The sequence below is a fragment of the Euwallacea fornicatus genome, chromosome 9 (assembly GCF_040115645.1).
Source record: "Euwallacea fornicatus isolate EFF26 chromosome 9, ASM4011564v1, whole genome shotgun sequence".
NCBI classification, from domain to species: Eukaryota; Metazoa; Arthropoda; class Insecta; order Coleoptera; family Curculionidae; genus Euwallacea; species Euwallacea fornicatus.
The window spans coordinates 4,129,086-4,147,714 of record NC_089549.1 but is presented as its reverse complement, the minus strand read 5'-3'; the positions used below and the strand labels follow the sequence as shown (position 1 = coordinate 4,147,714).

General features: G+C 35.7%; 1 protein-coding gene across 3 annotated transcripts in view; it reads left to right on the top strand.

The window, feature by feature from the left end:
* Positions 1-18,629, top strand: part of LOC136341242 (uncharacterized) — a 78,335-nt gene that overhangs the window by 14,220 nt on the left and 45,486 nt on the right. The gene's annotated exons all lie outside the window — the stretch shown is intronic.

The window sequence follows — 18,629 nt, the reverse complement described above, 5'->3', positions numbered from 1 at the left end:
AATATTTGTTCAGTTTAACGAAAAGTAGACACATCCCGACCGCTACGAGGCTAACGAAATCATAAATATTCGATTTTGTATTAAAATGTGATAACTACATGATGTATTTAGGTTTTGAAACGCCTTTTAGTAACGGAAACTTCGAGTGGAGAGATAGTGATAAAATGCGTATTCGAAATTTACAAGCTTGCTGACACATACAGGGTGTCCCAAAATATGCAGGCAATCTCACGGATTCACGGCGAGTGCATCAAAGTAATGTGACGAATTCCTATAGAAGTTTTTTTCTACAGGCCTTCCCTGCGGAGATATAGTTTGTAGTTCGGATCTTTGCATCCGTATCGATTTAGGTTGCACGTACGTATCTAAGGTGTGTGGGGGCGCACTATTTAAATAAGCAAGACAGAGATATGATATGCATGCCTTTTACCGACTAGACTAACGGGTCAGAATTAATAATGGAAGTCTATATAGGTTAAATGAATATGGCGGCATGAACGTATGTCTTTGAGTTGGTTATTTGTTGCAATTCTAGCACGATCAGAGACATGACAGTATATGTTAATAAGTTCACCGTGTTTCATATAACTCCACATTTCAATCTGATGTTCCTGGCGTGTCGTTCATGAATTAACAGTTCTCCATCTGTTCATTATTTACCTGCCCTTGTTATATTAGCTTTTTTAAATTTAAATCTAAAAATATAAAATTTTAAGACGCCACTGGTCATATTTTATGTTGACCTTGAATTGATTTGAAGCATACGATTCGTACGTATGACGCACATGCAAAGATCCGAACTGCAAATTATATCGACTTCTAAAGGAAACCCCTGGAAATCGGGTTTTCTTGAATAAATTTTAAAGTACTTAGTGTAATTAAACAATTTTTTAGTATGATGAGAGTTAGATGAGATCGCTTAAAATTATACCATTTAAATACCTTTGACTTTATTTGTTTTACCAGGAAGGGACTGGCTTTAAAACAAAAATCATATTTTTTTCACACCCTGTATCAATAAAGGCATGAAAATAACTTTCCAGATAGCCTCTATCTTAGGTTAAAAAAGGCGTTCCTACTCGTTAATGCGAAAATGTACCATTTTCGGGCACAAACAATTTTTGTAGAACATGATTCGGAAGTTGTCATATTATTTTGATGCATTATCTGTGACTCCGAGTGATGGCCCACATATTCTGGAACACCCTGTATTTATATTTTCCCGATTTGTTCAACTGCTCTACTACTGTTCTTCCCTGTTTAATTATGTACATTGCAGTTTGACATACAGCTCTCTGCATACTATGACAGAAGTTTGACACAAAGGCAAATACACTCGTTAACTGTTTTGCCTTTTTTCTTTGAATAGGCAATTTGCTGTAACCCTTAAAGCATCGGTAATCTTTACCGTTAGATTACGGTTTTGTTCCTAATTAGAGACTGAGTTAAACCAGAATTATTGCAAGCAAGGGTCAGAAAAGCGTGTTCGGTAGCAGACGGCGGGTACGGATGGCTAACCAAGCGAGGGTCTCCTAGATTGCTGAACCCTTTACCTAAGGTCTATAGAGACCTGATGCCTGTTAACTTTTATTATATAAGCACAGTTAAATGAACTTTATTGGGTAAAGGTGTCATTATATCACAATAAAAGAAAAACACGGGCGATTTAAATTGTTCCCGTAAATAGCGCATGTTCACCCATTTAAACGACTTTCTAGCTTTGCCAGTTACTGAAATCCCGTCTCTGTATATCGTAGAAAAATTATCTTATATAATACGTAGCTATGCATACATGAATGATGGGTACTAATTGAGTTTCGCACTCAGGACGTATATTAAAAATTGAGAAAAGGCGAAAAAATAATTTTAATAGCCAAACTGAGGCAAATACCCATTGGACCAAAATCCTGTCAGCCTCAGACAGTGCCAACACCCTTTGCCAGCTTTCATTAGTAGGTAATTATCATTTGGCCGCAAATACAGTAATATATTTTGCAAATACAATAGAATTCGTCTATAACGAGCCTTCCAAGGGACTTGGCCTGTCGTTCTTTAGATGCGGACATTCGCTATGTGGGCCGAGGAAAAAAGCTTGTTGATTCAAAATTTCTGTTTTAACCAAATGTCAAATTATACAATTTTTGGTGCTTATAAATAAATATAATATATTAAATGTGAAAAAAAACAACAAAAATCCTAAATAAAATTGAAATTTAGGTAGAAAAGAAATGCGTAATTTGACTTTGTATCTTGGAGTTCTCCAATACCTCTTCAGTTATTTTGTTTTGCAAAAGATTTGTCGCATTTAAAAGGTTTTAATTTGTTGGGTAAGTCATTCGTACATAATATGCTACGACCTTCGAAGCAGAAAGGATCTATTGAGCCGTGAAGATTAAAACTTCATCATTCCTGTCAACTTTCTCCTCATCACTCGAACCGTTTTCATATTGATCATTGACCGTTGTTTGAACCTCGTCAATATCATCAGGAAATTTAGCAGCTTCCATGTGTTCATCACTCATGTCATCGTCACTTAAGTTAATTTTTACAATATCACAAATGTGCCGGTTTTTGGCTGATTCACTTATATCTTCAGCAGTTCGCTCACAGCAGCATCTCTTAAAGGTTCGTTATAACCAAACTCAAAGCTACAGAAAATGATCAATATGGTTCGTTATAACCGAATGAAGATATATTAGCTTTATAGAAACTTGGGCGAGATTTTTTCTTCGTTCGTTGTAACCGAGGGTTCGTCATAGCCGACTTTTACTACACTAAGTTGCATCCACACAGAAGCACAATTCATTGTCGATTTTTTCCAATTATGTTTCGTATCGTTAATAAAATAAAAAGTTGTATAATAAAAGATACATACTTCACTCGAAAAATGAAATACGATGAGAAACTAGAGTCAGGTTTTAAAATAGCACTAAAAAAATAACTAACACAATTGTATATCTACGTACTATATTAGCCTATTGAGCTCAATGGTCAAATCTTTGAAAAATATGACAAAACGTTCATTTTACGGACAAAAAAATATACAGAGTATATACAAAAAAATACTTCACTCGTTTTGCTTTTACATTCTGCTTGGAATATGTTATTAGTTTACGAACAGTTGAGAAGATGAAAAGTTTTACTAGTTAATTAACCATTTGTTAGGAAACTAAAGTGTAAAGATGGGAAATAAAACCAAATAAATTACACATCAACTGCGTGAAATAGTAGTTTAAATAAAACGAGAGGAAAATTACTTCAAGAAATTAGTAAAATCGTATCAGAACCAAAACCTAGAGTGCCAACAGTAATAAAAATCTGTCTTAAAAATAATTCTCGGGAAATTAATTTCCAACAAGGACACAACAAAGCGTGAAAAAAATGGTCCTAGAAAAACCTACAACAATTGATGTAGCTCAAAAAATTGCAGATACCTTAGCAATAAATGTTAATTCTGAAACATTCGGAATTGTTTTACAAAAAAAAATGGGTATAACGACAGAATTCCACGAAAGAAACCATTAATTAATGGTATTAACAGGAAAAAAAGGTTCAGTTTGGAAAACAACATTTAAAAAAATATTAAATGTTTTGGAACACTGCAGTTTTTAGTACCAAAAATGAATTTAATTAGTTTTGTACTATGGCAAATAAAAAATTTGGAGAAACAAATGCCAAATAAAATTGAAAAATATAATATTATTCCAACATTGAAGCAAGGTGGCAGTTCAGTGATAGTATGGGATTGTACAGTTTTTTTTTTAATTTATATTTGCATCTAGAATAGGAAATTTAGTCTTTATTGAAAACATCGAGGACCGTTTTGGTTAGTTCAACATGTTGAAAAACAATTAATCTCCTCAATTCGCAAAATGACTTTAGAACACCAACGAATTTTTCAACAAGATCCTGGCCCGAAACGCACTAGTGGAATTTTTAGGGAATGACCACTGTATCATGTTCGTCTCCAACTTAATTCTCTACCGCGATCACCTCGCACAAACCCCATTGAGAATTTATGGGATTATTTAGATCATTGAGGTAGAAAATACAAAATTTCAAGTAAGAGCGACCTGAAGAGGATTTTGTTGGAAGAGTGGAACAAAATACCAACAGAATATTAAAAGAAATAAGTAATATCGATGCCCAGTAGGCTAAAGGTCGCATTAGAAAGCAAAGGTCAATATTAGTTTTTATTTTTTGTTACTTTTTGAAAAATTTAAGTTTTATGTGTGCGTATTTTTTTGTTCGTAAAACGAAAGTTTTGCTATAAGTTTTAGAATTTTTTCCATTTAGGTCGATAGATTGATAATGACACGTTGTTATACAATTGTGTTGTCTCTTTATGACGGTTATTTCAAAATCTGGTCCTACTTTTCCAATACTCCGAGTGCGGTATGTTTTCCTTAATTGTCGAACTGTCTGTCAGAGTGTCTATACAGTAGAAATTTTTGTTTGACATGTTTAGTCCAGCGAAGGAATGCTCGAGAGGAAATGCCCACATCGGAGAAAGGTTAGAAACATGGCTCCTTGCTGATTACGTGTGAATGCCGCGTTAGTGTGTATAATTTTGTAACGATGACATTTTGTGCAATACTGAATTCATATGGATAAACGACGAATCGGAGAGTTGTAAAATTGAAACAGTACTGCACGTTCTTGTATTCTTCTAGCACCTACATACTTAATTAGCGTCGCCCAATGCATATTGACCGAGCCTTCGAGAAATGGTCGTAAAATGTGGCAATTTCTCGATTTTTTTGTAAATCGAAATCTTCTAGTAACTGCACTCGGCCATAGTCAATAAGAAAGCGGTTAGCGCTTGCAAGCAACACGTTTTGCAATATTTCAGCCACATTTTTCATTCAACGAGGCTGTGAGGAATCTTGATTATTTTAATGAGTATTGTAGTCACACTCTCTTCTAATTTATTTACTAAAATCGACTTTTGCAAAAATTCCATTTTCCACAGCTGACACACGAAGTTCGACGTGTTACAACTTTCATGGTAAAAAGCTAACTTGTGATCTGCAAATAGAAATTGATCTTGACTTTGGACAAGTCGCAGTAAATTTTGTCAAAAATGGAATCATGATATCGATATTTAGTTTGCAGACGACTACTTACCTCGAACTGAACGTTTCATCAATCCTTAGCCGAAACTGAGAGAGTAATGGCAGTTCCTCGAAGGCGAAAAAACACTCCTGTCACTTTAAAAAGTATTCGATAATAGACTGTCAAATCTCACGATCGCGCACAAGTTCGTTTTCGACGTTCGCGTTTGCTGTTACGACAATCCAAAGTTCGGGCAACAGAGCTTTGAACCAAAGTGCATCGGAAGCTCTAGCCAGGCAGCACAGTAATACATGCGTGCAGCCAATGCGACTGCCAGCTCATTACCCATTGAAAAATGCACTCGGTCTGCCCTACTCTTTCGTGTATAGGAGAAATGAAAGACCGAAGAACTTGTACTGTTTGAGCCGTTTCTCATTCATATCAAATTTAGCGGCTGCCTAGGCGAGAATAACGCCTTTTTACCTGGGCTCTTCTCACGTAACGAGCTTTTTCCTTCGTCAATTAGGTTATCTTATCAGCGGAAGAATTTGGGCGCTACGTATGTTTGCCTTTTTGGTCTTGAGTAAGCAATTGACAATTCAATGGGGCTCGATGGCATGACTACAGAAATTGTAACTTATCTTTTTTACGATATCTACCGCTTCACTGTTGTGTTCGTCTTATCACACCCAACAGATTTCGGGTGAGTTGCCACGGTCCTAAAAAGTTCACGTTACAAGATTAAAAATAAGTCTGTTTCATGTACCAGTGAAACATAATTTTAAGTCTTGCGAAGAAACTATGTTGGATACGTTTGAAATGGGTTGTTAATTCCTTCTTTTATTTTTTGGTAATGACGCCTCACACATCAGAACCCTCACGCATTGCCGGAGCGATGGAAGCTAGAAAAAAAAATGTGCAAAAGTTGAAATGTGTGACGGTTTTCAAGTTAGGTCCCGAACTTGTGTGGCGCCACAGGATGTGTGGCGCCACACGCCATCTACAAAATTCCACAACAGACGTTCGTATGAGAGTAGAGACTGTAAAGTCCCAACATTTCCTGTCAGTCTACAGTTATGATTCTTGTCTTTTTTTGAGTTTTACTTCTGATGATTAAAAAGTCGCTCGGTACCTTGTCGCCATTTTTGTGACATGGTCTAATGTCCGTTTTTGTATGTTGTGCATTAGCTAACCAGAATTAACCTAGACATTAATGCTTGCCCTTATAACGAGTGTTTACGCCAAATATCGTCTGAACGTACGAGGATGGTCCCGGCAATACCCGTCCTAACACTGAAAGAGAAAGAAATTGGAAAATACATATTAAATTATTTCACATCACAGAGATTAACACACCGTTCCCAGCGATACACCCTGTTTACAGTAAGAAACTTCGAATGTTTCAAAATAGGCATCAACCTCGGACTCCACCTCTTCATTATTAGCAAATCTCTTTCTACTGAGCAAGTTTTTCAAGTTTGGAAATAGGAAATAATCTGAGGGGGCTAAAGCTGGCGAACAGGGTGGGTGAGGAAAAGCTCAAAACAAAGTTGATTGATTTTGGCCATCGCGATGACGGAAGTGTGGACTGGTGCCTTTACCCGTTGAAACAAGATTTTCTTTTTCGCCAAATACCTTGGCTTTTTCCTAATCTTTCCCTTTAAACAGTGCGATAAATTTATATAATATTCTCCGTTTATTGTTTTTTTCTATAGGTAGATAGTCGATAAAAATGATCCCAGGTGCATCCCAAAAAACTTGCGCCATTACCTTTCCTGCAGATGGAACGATTTTCGCCTCCTTTGGAGCCGATTCTCCCCTCTGAGTCCATTGTTTTGACTATTCTTTCATCTTGGGTATGAAATTATGGACCTATGTTTCATCCATGGTTATGAATCGAAGCAAAAACTCGGCTTTGTTGCCGCGAAACTTTGCCAAACACTCCCTTGAAACATCCTCACGGCGCTGTTTTTGTTCCATTATGACTAATCGCGGCACCCATCTTGTGCGCAGTTTTCTCATATTTAATCATTTTGTTAAAATGCGATTTACAGTACTTTTTGAAATGCCTGTCTGTTTGTACATTTTTGTGGAATTTCACTACAAATTCTGGAGTGGTCAGATCTGGAGTGTCCATTGCGGATTTCGTCTTGGTAGTTAGCACGATCGCGTTTAATCTCTGCCATCAAATATTTTACGATTGTTAATAAAGAATCAAATTCCCCCAGTGCAGAATCTAACTCCGCTTTGATGTTGGATGGATTAAGTCTTTTGAAATGAAAATATAGTAAAATTCGGCTTTAACGAACACGTACTGTAACGAAATCTCGGTTATAACGACCAAACAAAAAGTCCCCTTCAACTTTCTATAAAGCTAACGTATTTCTATTCAGTTATAACAAACTCGGATATAACAAATATTCGGTTTTAACAAATCATATTTATCATTTTCTGGAGCTTTGAATTCGGTTATAACGAACTGTTGGGAGATGCTGCTGTGAGCGAGCTGCTGAGGATTCATGCGAATGGACCAAAAACCAGCACATTTCTGCTTTTGAGGAAACTAACTTAAATGAGTATGATTGATGAACACGTGGAAGTTGCTAAATTTTCTAATGACACTAACGTCATTGAAATAACTGCCAATGATCAATGTGAAAACGGTTAGAGTGATGAGGGGAAAGTTGACACGTTGAAGGTTCAATTTCCACAGCTCAAGAGGCCCCTTTTTACGCATAACTTATCCAGAAAATGAATTTTTTTTTAATGCAAGAGATCTTTTGCAAAACAAATTAACTGACGACGTATTAAAAAGCCACAAGGTGCAAGATCAACTTACGGATTTCTATTCCACGTCAACTTCGTTTTTATTTAAGATTTTTGAGTTTTTTTCATTTTTTGATTGTCTTCTCATTTAATCTATACGTATTTACTACAACGAAAAATTGTACAATTTGGCATTTGGTTGAAACAAAGATTGTGAATCAACAAGGTTTTTTCCTTGGTCGCTTACGTAACGAAAGAGAGGCCAAATCCTTCGAAGGTTCGCTATAGCCGAGATCCACTGTATTGAAACGCTTATGGATGATCAATTTTTTCCACGTTCCGAAGATCGCTAAAAGCGTTGACTAAAAACGGCTCTCAAACAAACAGAAATCAACGTAGGCCCCTCGAAGTATCGACATAGACCTTTTAAGGTTAGGTCTTTGTAATATACGCAAATTTGTAACGAAAAAATCGCCATCTACATGTCAGGTCGGGTACTTGTGGGACCATCCTCGTGATGTTTTTTTTTCTACGCAGCAGCTTATTTGCTTATACGGCACTAACATTCTTATCCCTCAAGCCTTTTAAGGCTCCTGGCGCATTATCTGTTACTTAACACTCTTGCGCGTATTCTTCACGAATTTAACGAAGGCGCAAGAAGGAAAAGAGCAGATGCCCCCATATCGCGACCACTTATCCTTATCTGATGGCCAGTAAGTAAATTTAATATTTTGCGGAGCAGCGTGATGTCTAAATAACATTAGATTCCCCTTTTAAAGTCATAATTTAACGTGAATGTCGGAAACGATCTTTACGGTCTGTACCTCTACAAAAAATTAATAATAAACCGACCGTGCGTGAATTCTGCAAGGGTTACGTCTTGTTATAACCAGGCTAAACGGCATTCTCGTAGCGGCCTCTGTTTAAGCTAATTAGACATGTTAATTGCCATAAAGAACACATTTTTTATTTGTATCACAAAGGTGTTAAAATTCAAACGCACAGGGAGTGGACTTATCGGCTGTATGAGTATTCTTCCTCAGGGGCAATAAGTGTAATAATTAGGGGCCGTATTTCCACATCTTGTTCAAGTGTGAGGTGCTATAAATTACTGTTCAACCATATGCTGTCCAGTACTTAGGTTCTTACGAAAAGGGATGGGGTGTAAGTCAGGTGGCACCGACATCGAAGCTCGTTGTTTTATGTACGTAGTTGTTGAGGTGATAGAAAGAACCACGAGTAGGCGGAATGGGTAGGCAGTATCAGAATCGGTGAATTGAACTCAGTTTTAGGATGCCCTGGCTTTGACCAGGTAAGACAATTGTTCTACCATTGTTCTACTTCGTTGGTAGGTTCGTGGGTATATTTATATCAGTTAAGTATCTTTCTTATCGTGCGTTAAAGAACGATTTCGCGACAGCCAGTGTCGTGCAGCGTTCGAAAATATTGAAGTAACCATACAATGTACTTTTATAAAATTGGGTTGCTCGCGCCATTGAAATTTACTTTATAGAGTAACAAATCTAAAGATTTTCTGTTACCTTCATAAAATTATTATCTTATATAAACCTATTTTTCAATAATCAGGGCCAAACTGAACTGCGTTTGACAGTTGATCGATAAATAAACACTGAGGATCCCTTTCGTCGATTCTCGTTCATATTGCTGAAAATCGTTATTTCTTTTACCTCGTCTTCTTGACGAACCCTCTTACCCCCCCTGTAATATGGTTCTTTTTATTGTATGGGTTTTTAAAAACGCATTCTAGCATTTATAGTATTTTCCCGAGATTTGGACTGTTGCCAGACTTATCAGCGATCCTGTATAAAAAATACCTTTTTTCATCGCTAAATATAAATGCTATTGAGTGATTTTGTTCTGAAGTTATTGAGACTTTTCCGGGAAATTATACTGGATATCTTCGATCAATGTCCCATGCTTTTGCATTTTAAATCAGCAATTAAGTTAGAATACTTAAATATATGTACTGAATGATTTAGGAAAATGATGCCGCCCGCTTTTTAACGTCGAACCTTCAGGCCCAAACCTGATCCAACTTGAATAGTTAGTACAAGGACCTTCAAATGATTATAGTTTGTTAATTATTCATAATTTTAAATTACGGTAGGAATTTTAGCGGAAAATTACATAGAAAACGGATTTAAATTTCTTCCGCTTAATGTATAGAGCTACAATGGTGGCCATGGATATAGGACCACTAGTGGTTCAATCTCAAATATGAAAAGATCTATTGAAACTTCTATTTCATTTGAACGAGGATCCCAAATTTCTACAATGTTGGTAATTACTTGTGTCAGCAGAAGCCAGGGGAATTACCTTATACTAGAATTGTACTTTTCCAACTTCGTTCAAACAGTCAAAGCTAAACTAGCTACAACAATAGAACCGGTGTATTAAAATTTCGCCATTTCTTTATAAATGTTTTAATTCTCCATTTACTATAGAATAACAATTGAATTTAAGCCTAATTAATAATTTCGAAGCATTTTGTTGCATTTTAATAATTAATAAACTAACAGATGGGGCGTAAAAACCATTGTTCTTTCGCCGAAAAAATTAAAATACGAATATTCGGAGATGAATACAATTCCCTTCGTGAAATTTCTCGGAAAGTAGGAAGATCGAAATCCTCGGTAACAAATGTCCTCAAATAGGAGGAACGACAGGAATGTTACGGTAATAAACGGAAAAGAACGGTTCTGACTGACCGCCCAATACTGCGAGAATCTGACAAAATCCTTTTGTAAGCTCCAAACGGCTTTTGAAAAATTGGAAATAAGTTCCAAACCTATCCGAAGACGGTTACAGGGAGTTCATTTACATAATCGAGGGGTTCCAAAGGTACCATTGCCATTAAAAGTAATCAGATTAAAAAAAATCAAATTTATGAAAACTCATGTTTGCTTTGAAAACAAAAATGATTAAATTAAAGTATGGAAAAATGTTCTTTTTTTGGAAAAAAAAATTGTTCGGATTGTCGACGGTATGTGGGGCGGTCAGCAAAACAGAAACTGCTTCCAAAACATCCTTTAAAAACCGTTAAACATGGAGGTGGCAATATAAAATTGTTAGCCTGCTTCTCCTAGTTCGGCGATGGTCTTGTTTATTTGATAAACGGGTTCCCGAACCAACTTAAAGTAATAAAAGATGTTATGCTGCCCATGCTTTGGCAGAAATGCCATAATAATTTGGAAATATCAACAGGATGGTGACCCAAAACATTCGGCTAGGCGAATTTAACAATTTTTTCACGATGAGCTAATTCTGGGTTGTACCATGATCTCCGCCATCGCCCGATCCGAAGCCTGTCGAAATTCTTTGGGTGTACCTTGAGGTTGTCGTAAAGTGTGATCGAATCAAAAACCAAGGAAAACTGTGGGCTACAGTCCAATGGGAACGGAAGTAATTCACGTTGGGCTCTATCAACGCTGAATAAGATCAATGCGTAAAAGATTAAACGCAGTGATTGCTCAAAATGGAGAAGCAATTAAGTATTACGCGTTAAGCAATATTCGATTTGTTAGTTTCGTTTCTTTTTTTACTTTTTTTATTTTTCAACGGTCTTATTATTATGATCACATATTTATTTTGTTTTCATTGTTTCTATTGACGAGATTTACTCATTTTTCGTTAAATTATGTTTTTGTTGATTGATTTCTTTATTATTAAACGCGTTCTAATTTTTAATGTCTTTTTGGTAGGAACATTTTTAAATAATTATCAAATATTTCGTTAAAAAAATAGAAATTTTTGAAGTGACCCTATTTTGACGACCGCCGCTGTGTGTAACAAACCAAAATCCGCATTTCCAGTACTCGCGCGCAAATAATTTAAAATTTTCAAATTCTGCGGTTAAAAGTCGATCTTCTGATTTCGAAATGTATAATAAATGACAACTACACATAATCTTTGTTGGAGTTAAAAGAGAATCGAAAATGAAGGAAAAAAGAAGAAAAGCATAAAAACTAAATATTTCTTAAACTCTTGAAAGACCGACTTTCATATGATTATTGGAAATTGGCTGTATACTGATTTTCTAAAATATCTCTCTCTTATCATAAAAAATCCGACATAATAAAGCTGAATGACTAAAAAAAAAATGAAACAACGTTTTTGCTTTATTGTACTTTTGTTTCCATTTACCCTTTCTTATAACCTTGGAAAACTACGATTTAAAAGTTGGCGACATGACTCATGAGTACCAGGCTAAAAGATTCTTAACATCTATATGGATTCGTTATACCCAATTACATGTCAGTATTGCAACTATCAACACTACATTCTCTTTAAGCGTAGTTTAAAGGTTTCCAATTATCATTTTTCCTTCAGTGTTATTGTTGTAAGCCCTGCTGCGCTAAGTACCCATAAATAAACAACCTGTGCATACTAGCTATACCTATTACAGGCGCTCATTCATTAGTTCGAAAACAACTCGTACACCTCTCATACTCTCATGTAATACCATTACTTTCAAGGCTGAAATTACAAATGTGTTATTATTACATACATTGTTTGCAGTGTAGTCACTGGTAATAACTGAATGGTACGACCTGCTGGCTGCAGTTTATTTAGGAATGCGCTCTTTATTAAGTAATAAATCGTTGTTGGAAAGGAACGTAAATAATTACTGTGTTGATTTGTTTCTTTTTGCACCCTGAGCTCAGTTGGCATTTGCTATAAGAAGTGTGTACTATAGAAGCCGAATTGCTGAATCATAACATAAGTTCGGTTGTATTAAACCCGACCCTGGAATATTACGAAAACTTATTATGAAATTACTTATGGCCACATCATAATCCTTCGTACTCGACACTCAAGATGGTCGTTTTCTAGTTATTTTTGCATCGAGTACCCGAAGTACTCTCGATTGATTTTCTTGCTTCGCTATTTCAAATCAGAACAACCTCCGTGCCATTCACCAAAGAGATGTTGCAAACAAGCTGAAATCAATATTTTCTTTACTTTGGTAATAATAATAATTATTAACATCGTAAATGTGACAGATTAAGATTTCAATTTGTTAGTGAGAGATCAGGAATTTTGTAAAAACCCGATAAATCCTTGTAGCTCTGACATGTAGACACACATAGAAGACAAAAACTCCCGCATCAATTCCTTAAAAATTGAGAGAAGTATTTTTCATGGAAATGTTGGATCATGTCAAAAATTGTTTTAAGTCGCGCATTTTTTCACGTAACACACATGCATATACAGGGTTACGCAAATAATAGATAAAAGTACTTTTTAATTTTTTTATGGCACCCCGTATTCATTGATTGGCATAAAACATGCAGCATATGGGAATAAATTTTTTTTTCCAATTTATCAGAAAATTTTATTTTTGGTAAAAGTTTATGCATTCCTGCAAACTCAAAACACAGTTCATAAAATTTGTACATATGTCGCATTTCACATGGAGGACATTCGAAAATTATGCAAGTGGCTATTAAATAAAATACCTTTTTTTTAATTTTAGAGGAAACGCTGTTGTGAAAACTTGTTGAAATTAAAACGATAAGCCCAACAGCGAAATCCGAAGTTTCTATTCCATAAAACAGTTTTTCGGATTTTTTTTATTTACTCTGTTTAAGAAGCAACTCAAACTTATTTAATATGCCAGTTTCGTTTTACAGGAGTTTAAAAAAATCAAACAACATTATCATGGCATATTAAATAAATTTGATTTATGTTCTATACGAGGTAAATCAAGAAACACCGAAAAAGAGTTTATTATGAAATGGAAATTTGAAATTTCACTATTGGGCGTATCGTTTGATTCTAAACAATTTTTCATAATACATGTTTCCTTTAAAATTAAAAATAAACCTATTTTACGCAAGGGCCACTTTCATAATTTTTAAATCTTCCCCAAATAAAATGAAATATACAAATTTTGTAAACTGCCTTTTCACTAACAATAAAATTTTCTGGTAAATTAAAGTAACGTAAAATCCAATATGGTGCCTACTTTCCGCCGGTCTCTGTATATTATGATTATTATTATTTATGTTTTTTTTTTAATTTTTTTTTCGATTATATTCAAAGGTTAAAGAGGTAGCTAGGTAATAGCATAATATTGTTGCAAAACAAAACTGTACCCATGGGCTGAAAGACCATATGGGTCGATGGCCCCTTTCCACTGGAAATAAAGATTTGTTATATACATATATATGATTATTTTTGGCTTCTTTGAGAAATTCTCAACACATTTCTTGTGACATACCCATATCTAAAATCAAAAGTTTTCGAAAAAAATTGCAAAAAGTAGAAACGATTATAAACTATTAATACTTAAAAAATGCCAATATACACTACTAAAATCTAATATATTAAATGTTCAAACTGTGCCGGGTTGACTTCCTGATGATATGCAAGTTGTAAGTTAAATTCCTCAAGAACTGTTCTCGTAATTTGAGAAGCTTCTTGAGTCATTTTATTTTTTAACTATGCCATATTGTTGGCTTTATTTTAATACACCCCATGTGTGACAAGACCCCATAAAAAAAGTCCATAGGGGCGATGCGAGGCGATCTAGCAGGCACTCTTAATTGCCCCCCTCATCCAATTCATCGACTGGATTATTATTATTATTAGATGGGTATGTTGCATGAAATATGATCAGAATTTCTCGAAGAATTCAAGAACGTCATAATATACAAAGGGGTTCTATAAGAAAAGGCTTTTGGACCTCTATATGTAATAATTTATTCAGGAACGAAGTTACGCAGCATAGTTAGACTTTAAATTAAGACGAAATTTATTAAGCCAGTTTTCTGTGCACAGAGAGGTTTTTGCTTCTCAGCACAACTCTCAAGGGTCCCCCGTATTGTCTTCGTCTATTTCGGAACGCATACTTGAAATTTTATTGCAGCATCAAGACGTCCGTCGCTATTTCCCGTCTGTAATGCGACTATTTTCGGCGCTCTGCGTCTGGGCGCCCCCTGCGAACTCGCGCCCATTCAACTTCCGGTACACAGTGTTTCCTATAGTGGCGACTGCTTGAAATAGTCTCGGGAACACTTTCGATTACTCAGAAGGGTCTTCCGGTCGACTTCAAAATAAATACTCACTTATCTTTAGATCCTCAGCGTTCGGAGGAATGTTTTGTTTCGAAGATAGACGCCGGCTACGTGGTCTCGGAAATAGAGAAATTTTAACGTGTCGTTGGATATTTTGTCGAGCTTACGCCCTCTCGTGGAGCACACGGGTACGCAACTCGCGCATTTACATAACCCTAGACTAAATTGGTATTAATGTACTAAATTAAGTCATTAATGTTTAATAGAGCGCAAAAGGCATTATAATACAATTACCTTTCGAGCGCTGATTGATACAAGCAGTAAGAGTTAAGGCCGGTTCCCACTAATTTGTATGGTCAAGCAATCTGTCCTCACACACGACATGTAATGGTCTTAATAATGGGTTCGCGTCATCTGTGGTCTCCCAAATTAGTCATTGTTTATTGTCGACCTGCAGCCTCGTCTTTGGTACAAGCTTTGTCGCTCCTCCTCTTAAGGAATTGCGTTTGTTCGTGTGACAAGCTCATTGCATGATTCTGAAGATATATCTTCTAATGTTTTCTGACATACAGAAGAGGTGGGCTAACATTTTGGAAGTTTATGGCATTGTTCTCGATTTTTAATTATCCGTCGCAAGACGTAGTTGCACCACTTTATGGTTGTCTTCCGCTAACATCTAGGTTTAGACAGAAATTTCAGCGGTCCCAGCACCACTTAATGGAATTTGCTGAGAATTTGATTATTAAAGTTACAGAGATATCAAACACTTCCAAAGTCGATTTTTTTTAGACAAGACGTTTGCCCCAGTTTTCCTCGTAAAATGATTAACCCAGAAAACTCTTCAATTCGCAAGTAGAACGTTCGCTCCATCGTGCGGCTCTAAACTGCTCCCTCCGCTCTCTTTTTAATAAATTATTGTTTTTGCAAAACTCAAAATCAGCATTAAATACGACAAAAATGCAATTTTTGAACGTTGGTTAATTTTTCCAATCGTCGCGTGCGGTAGCGATAGCACAAAATGGCCGATTTTTTTAAATTAAAGCAGGGGCCAAGTGACACCTTAAATTGAAGGTCTTCGAAAACTACATTCGATGGTGTATTGCGATTACAAATCTGTCGTTTCTGAGGAAAATGGGTTTAAATTTGGTAAAAAGTGAAATGCAAACCGAGTTAAATAGTACGTAAACAACGAAAAAACTCGTTTATTGATAGAAATTTTTTTTTCTGTCGATTTTGTGCTCGCAATCAGTTTTTGGTTAATTTTTTTTATTGTTATTTATTTTACTTTTTTAACCGAAGACTGATTGCGAGCGCAAAATCGGAAACAAACCGTTTTGCTATCAACCAAGTTCTTTCATTATCCACGTACTATCTATCCAACGTTGTATTGCATTTTTGACCTAATTTGCACCTGTTTTTCTCAAAAACTGGAGCCGCACGGTTTAATGGATCCCCGTAATTACGGAGGCCCCATTCAAGCGTCAGCCTCCCTCTGCATCCGCTTTGCATAAGAATTTCTTAGTGTACTACAGGCGTATGTACTATAATTTTAGACAGCCATTTTCGAATTCAATAAGGCCACCGCTTAAGAATTTCTCGGATGGCGCCACACATTGACTAATGAGCTTTTAAGCGGCAATTGACACTTCTGATTAATGAACCTACTGATAGGAATGGGCAATGAAGATATTAATAGTTTATTTTTAGGGAATAGGTATCTGTCTCGATAAACACATTTTTTAGTCTATTTTACTTGATCTTGTTGACGCGTTTCTTCAGTCGCGCGGCAGGGGCATCGCTGCGACGCCGCTGAAACACCAACAATAAAATGTAGATATTTTTATACAGGGTCAGCTCGTAACAAAATATCTTGTGGGTCAGTGGCCTACATACCTCAAACGTCAGCCCTACCTTTTCTTTGAACTTGTCTCCGAGTAAACAAATAGATGATATCATGTTTTCGGCAAAGACGAAATAAAAGCGATTTTAGCGTGGCTATCGTCGTCGACGCAGCCAGAACGTGATGGAATTCGCATGCATTTTCTAGACTGAACCCACTCCACTTGCTAGATCTTCAGTTTTTTAATCTTCCTTTACGGAGAAGTGATCTTATCGAGTCCTTCACCGTTTTACTGCTTGAATTACTCCTGAGATGTGGACGAAATTTTAATGAGCATTTTTATTTCCTTAAGCGTTTGTTGATAACGTATGTTCTAAATCAATAGCGAGTAAATTGAATGACTTGCAAACGTTCCTCGTACCTCGCGAACTGCGTATCCAAAATGTGCTGGTGCCTGTGACGTCGGTCTTACATTTACCAAAAAAATTAACGTAATTTTATAATGATAAAATTTTCGGAAAAATACACAGGGTCTTTGGGTGGGCGATAGAAAGTTTTTGAAATATCAACGAAGGGGAGAGGGGCAAGTGGAGGGGCCAAGTGAAGGCACTGGAAATGGAAGGTTTCATTTTGGAAGTGAAATCAATTAATGGCGGTATTGTTTAAGTTAAAACTGGCGTTATAATTTTTAAAATTATTAATACGTATTTAAATTTAAAATAACTTAATTCACTGCGGAGAGTAATACAGTGCAATCCGTTTTTAATGGACTTGGGGGGACCGAGAGATTTAGTTCATTATACCCGCGTGTCCATCTTATAAGAATGAAACAATTTACATACATAATTTTCGAAAAACGCGTTTTTATGCCTGATTAAACAGTAATAAAATACTTGTTTGTCTAGATAATCTTATAAAAACATTTAACACATAGAAATTTACATTATTCATAATTATTTCACAAAGAAATCGCTTATTTTCTTTTCAATACAGATTTTTTTATGTAAATCTTCTGCAGACGCAGTTTAATTTTATATAATTTAAAAAAAAACTCATTGGGGCCCCCCTGTTGAAGGAAATATTGTTGTAAAGTGTGTACACAATTAAGAGCCTTTTCTTGCAGTAACAGTAATTTCTTCTTAAGTACTATCATCAGCAATATCTTCAATTTCTTCTTCTTGAAAGCCTTAATTTACTAAGTTTGTATTAGCCAATTCTTCTCTTGCAACAGCATTGTTATCAAACAGTTACAGAAACATCAAAATTCACTAAATTCATTAATTTGTTTTCTCTTATTAATTGATTAATTGAGCCAATGGAATATCATCCTCCGGGTCAAATTCCATATTAGAAGATGTTGTTTTTGATAAGCCGAAATGGGGAAAGCAATTACTGATAGTTTGTGTAGAAACCCCATCTCATGCTAGACTTAACAAATTTATAGCGTCTAAAATAGTAATACTTTCGATGTTAGTATTACCCTGAGTTTCCAACGGTTTCACCAACGTTTATTTCCTGTAAATTTGCTTCAAACTCCAAATTATACCCTGGTCCATGGACTGTAAAACTGACGTCACAATGGAAGGGAAAAAATTAAGCTTTATATTATGCAATTTAATGTCCAGATGGATAGGTCAGTTATCAACCAACAATAATATTTTTCTTTTTTCGTAAAGAAGCACTTGGTCCCATTTTTAAAAATAACCTGTAAAAATTGGCGACGTCCTTCATGCCTTATTGTTCCAAAAATTGTCAATAGGAAGACTTAATGTTTTTCAAACACCTAGAATTTTGAAATTTTACTGAAATGCTGAAGATTAAATTCTTAATACTTAAAATAAAAATTTTAACATTTTTCACTTATCTATAATGAGTAATTTTCGTATCTCGGTTCCAGAAGAATTAGCATAAATCATGGCTGTGATGCG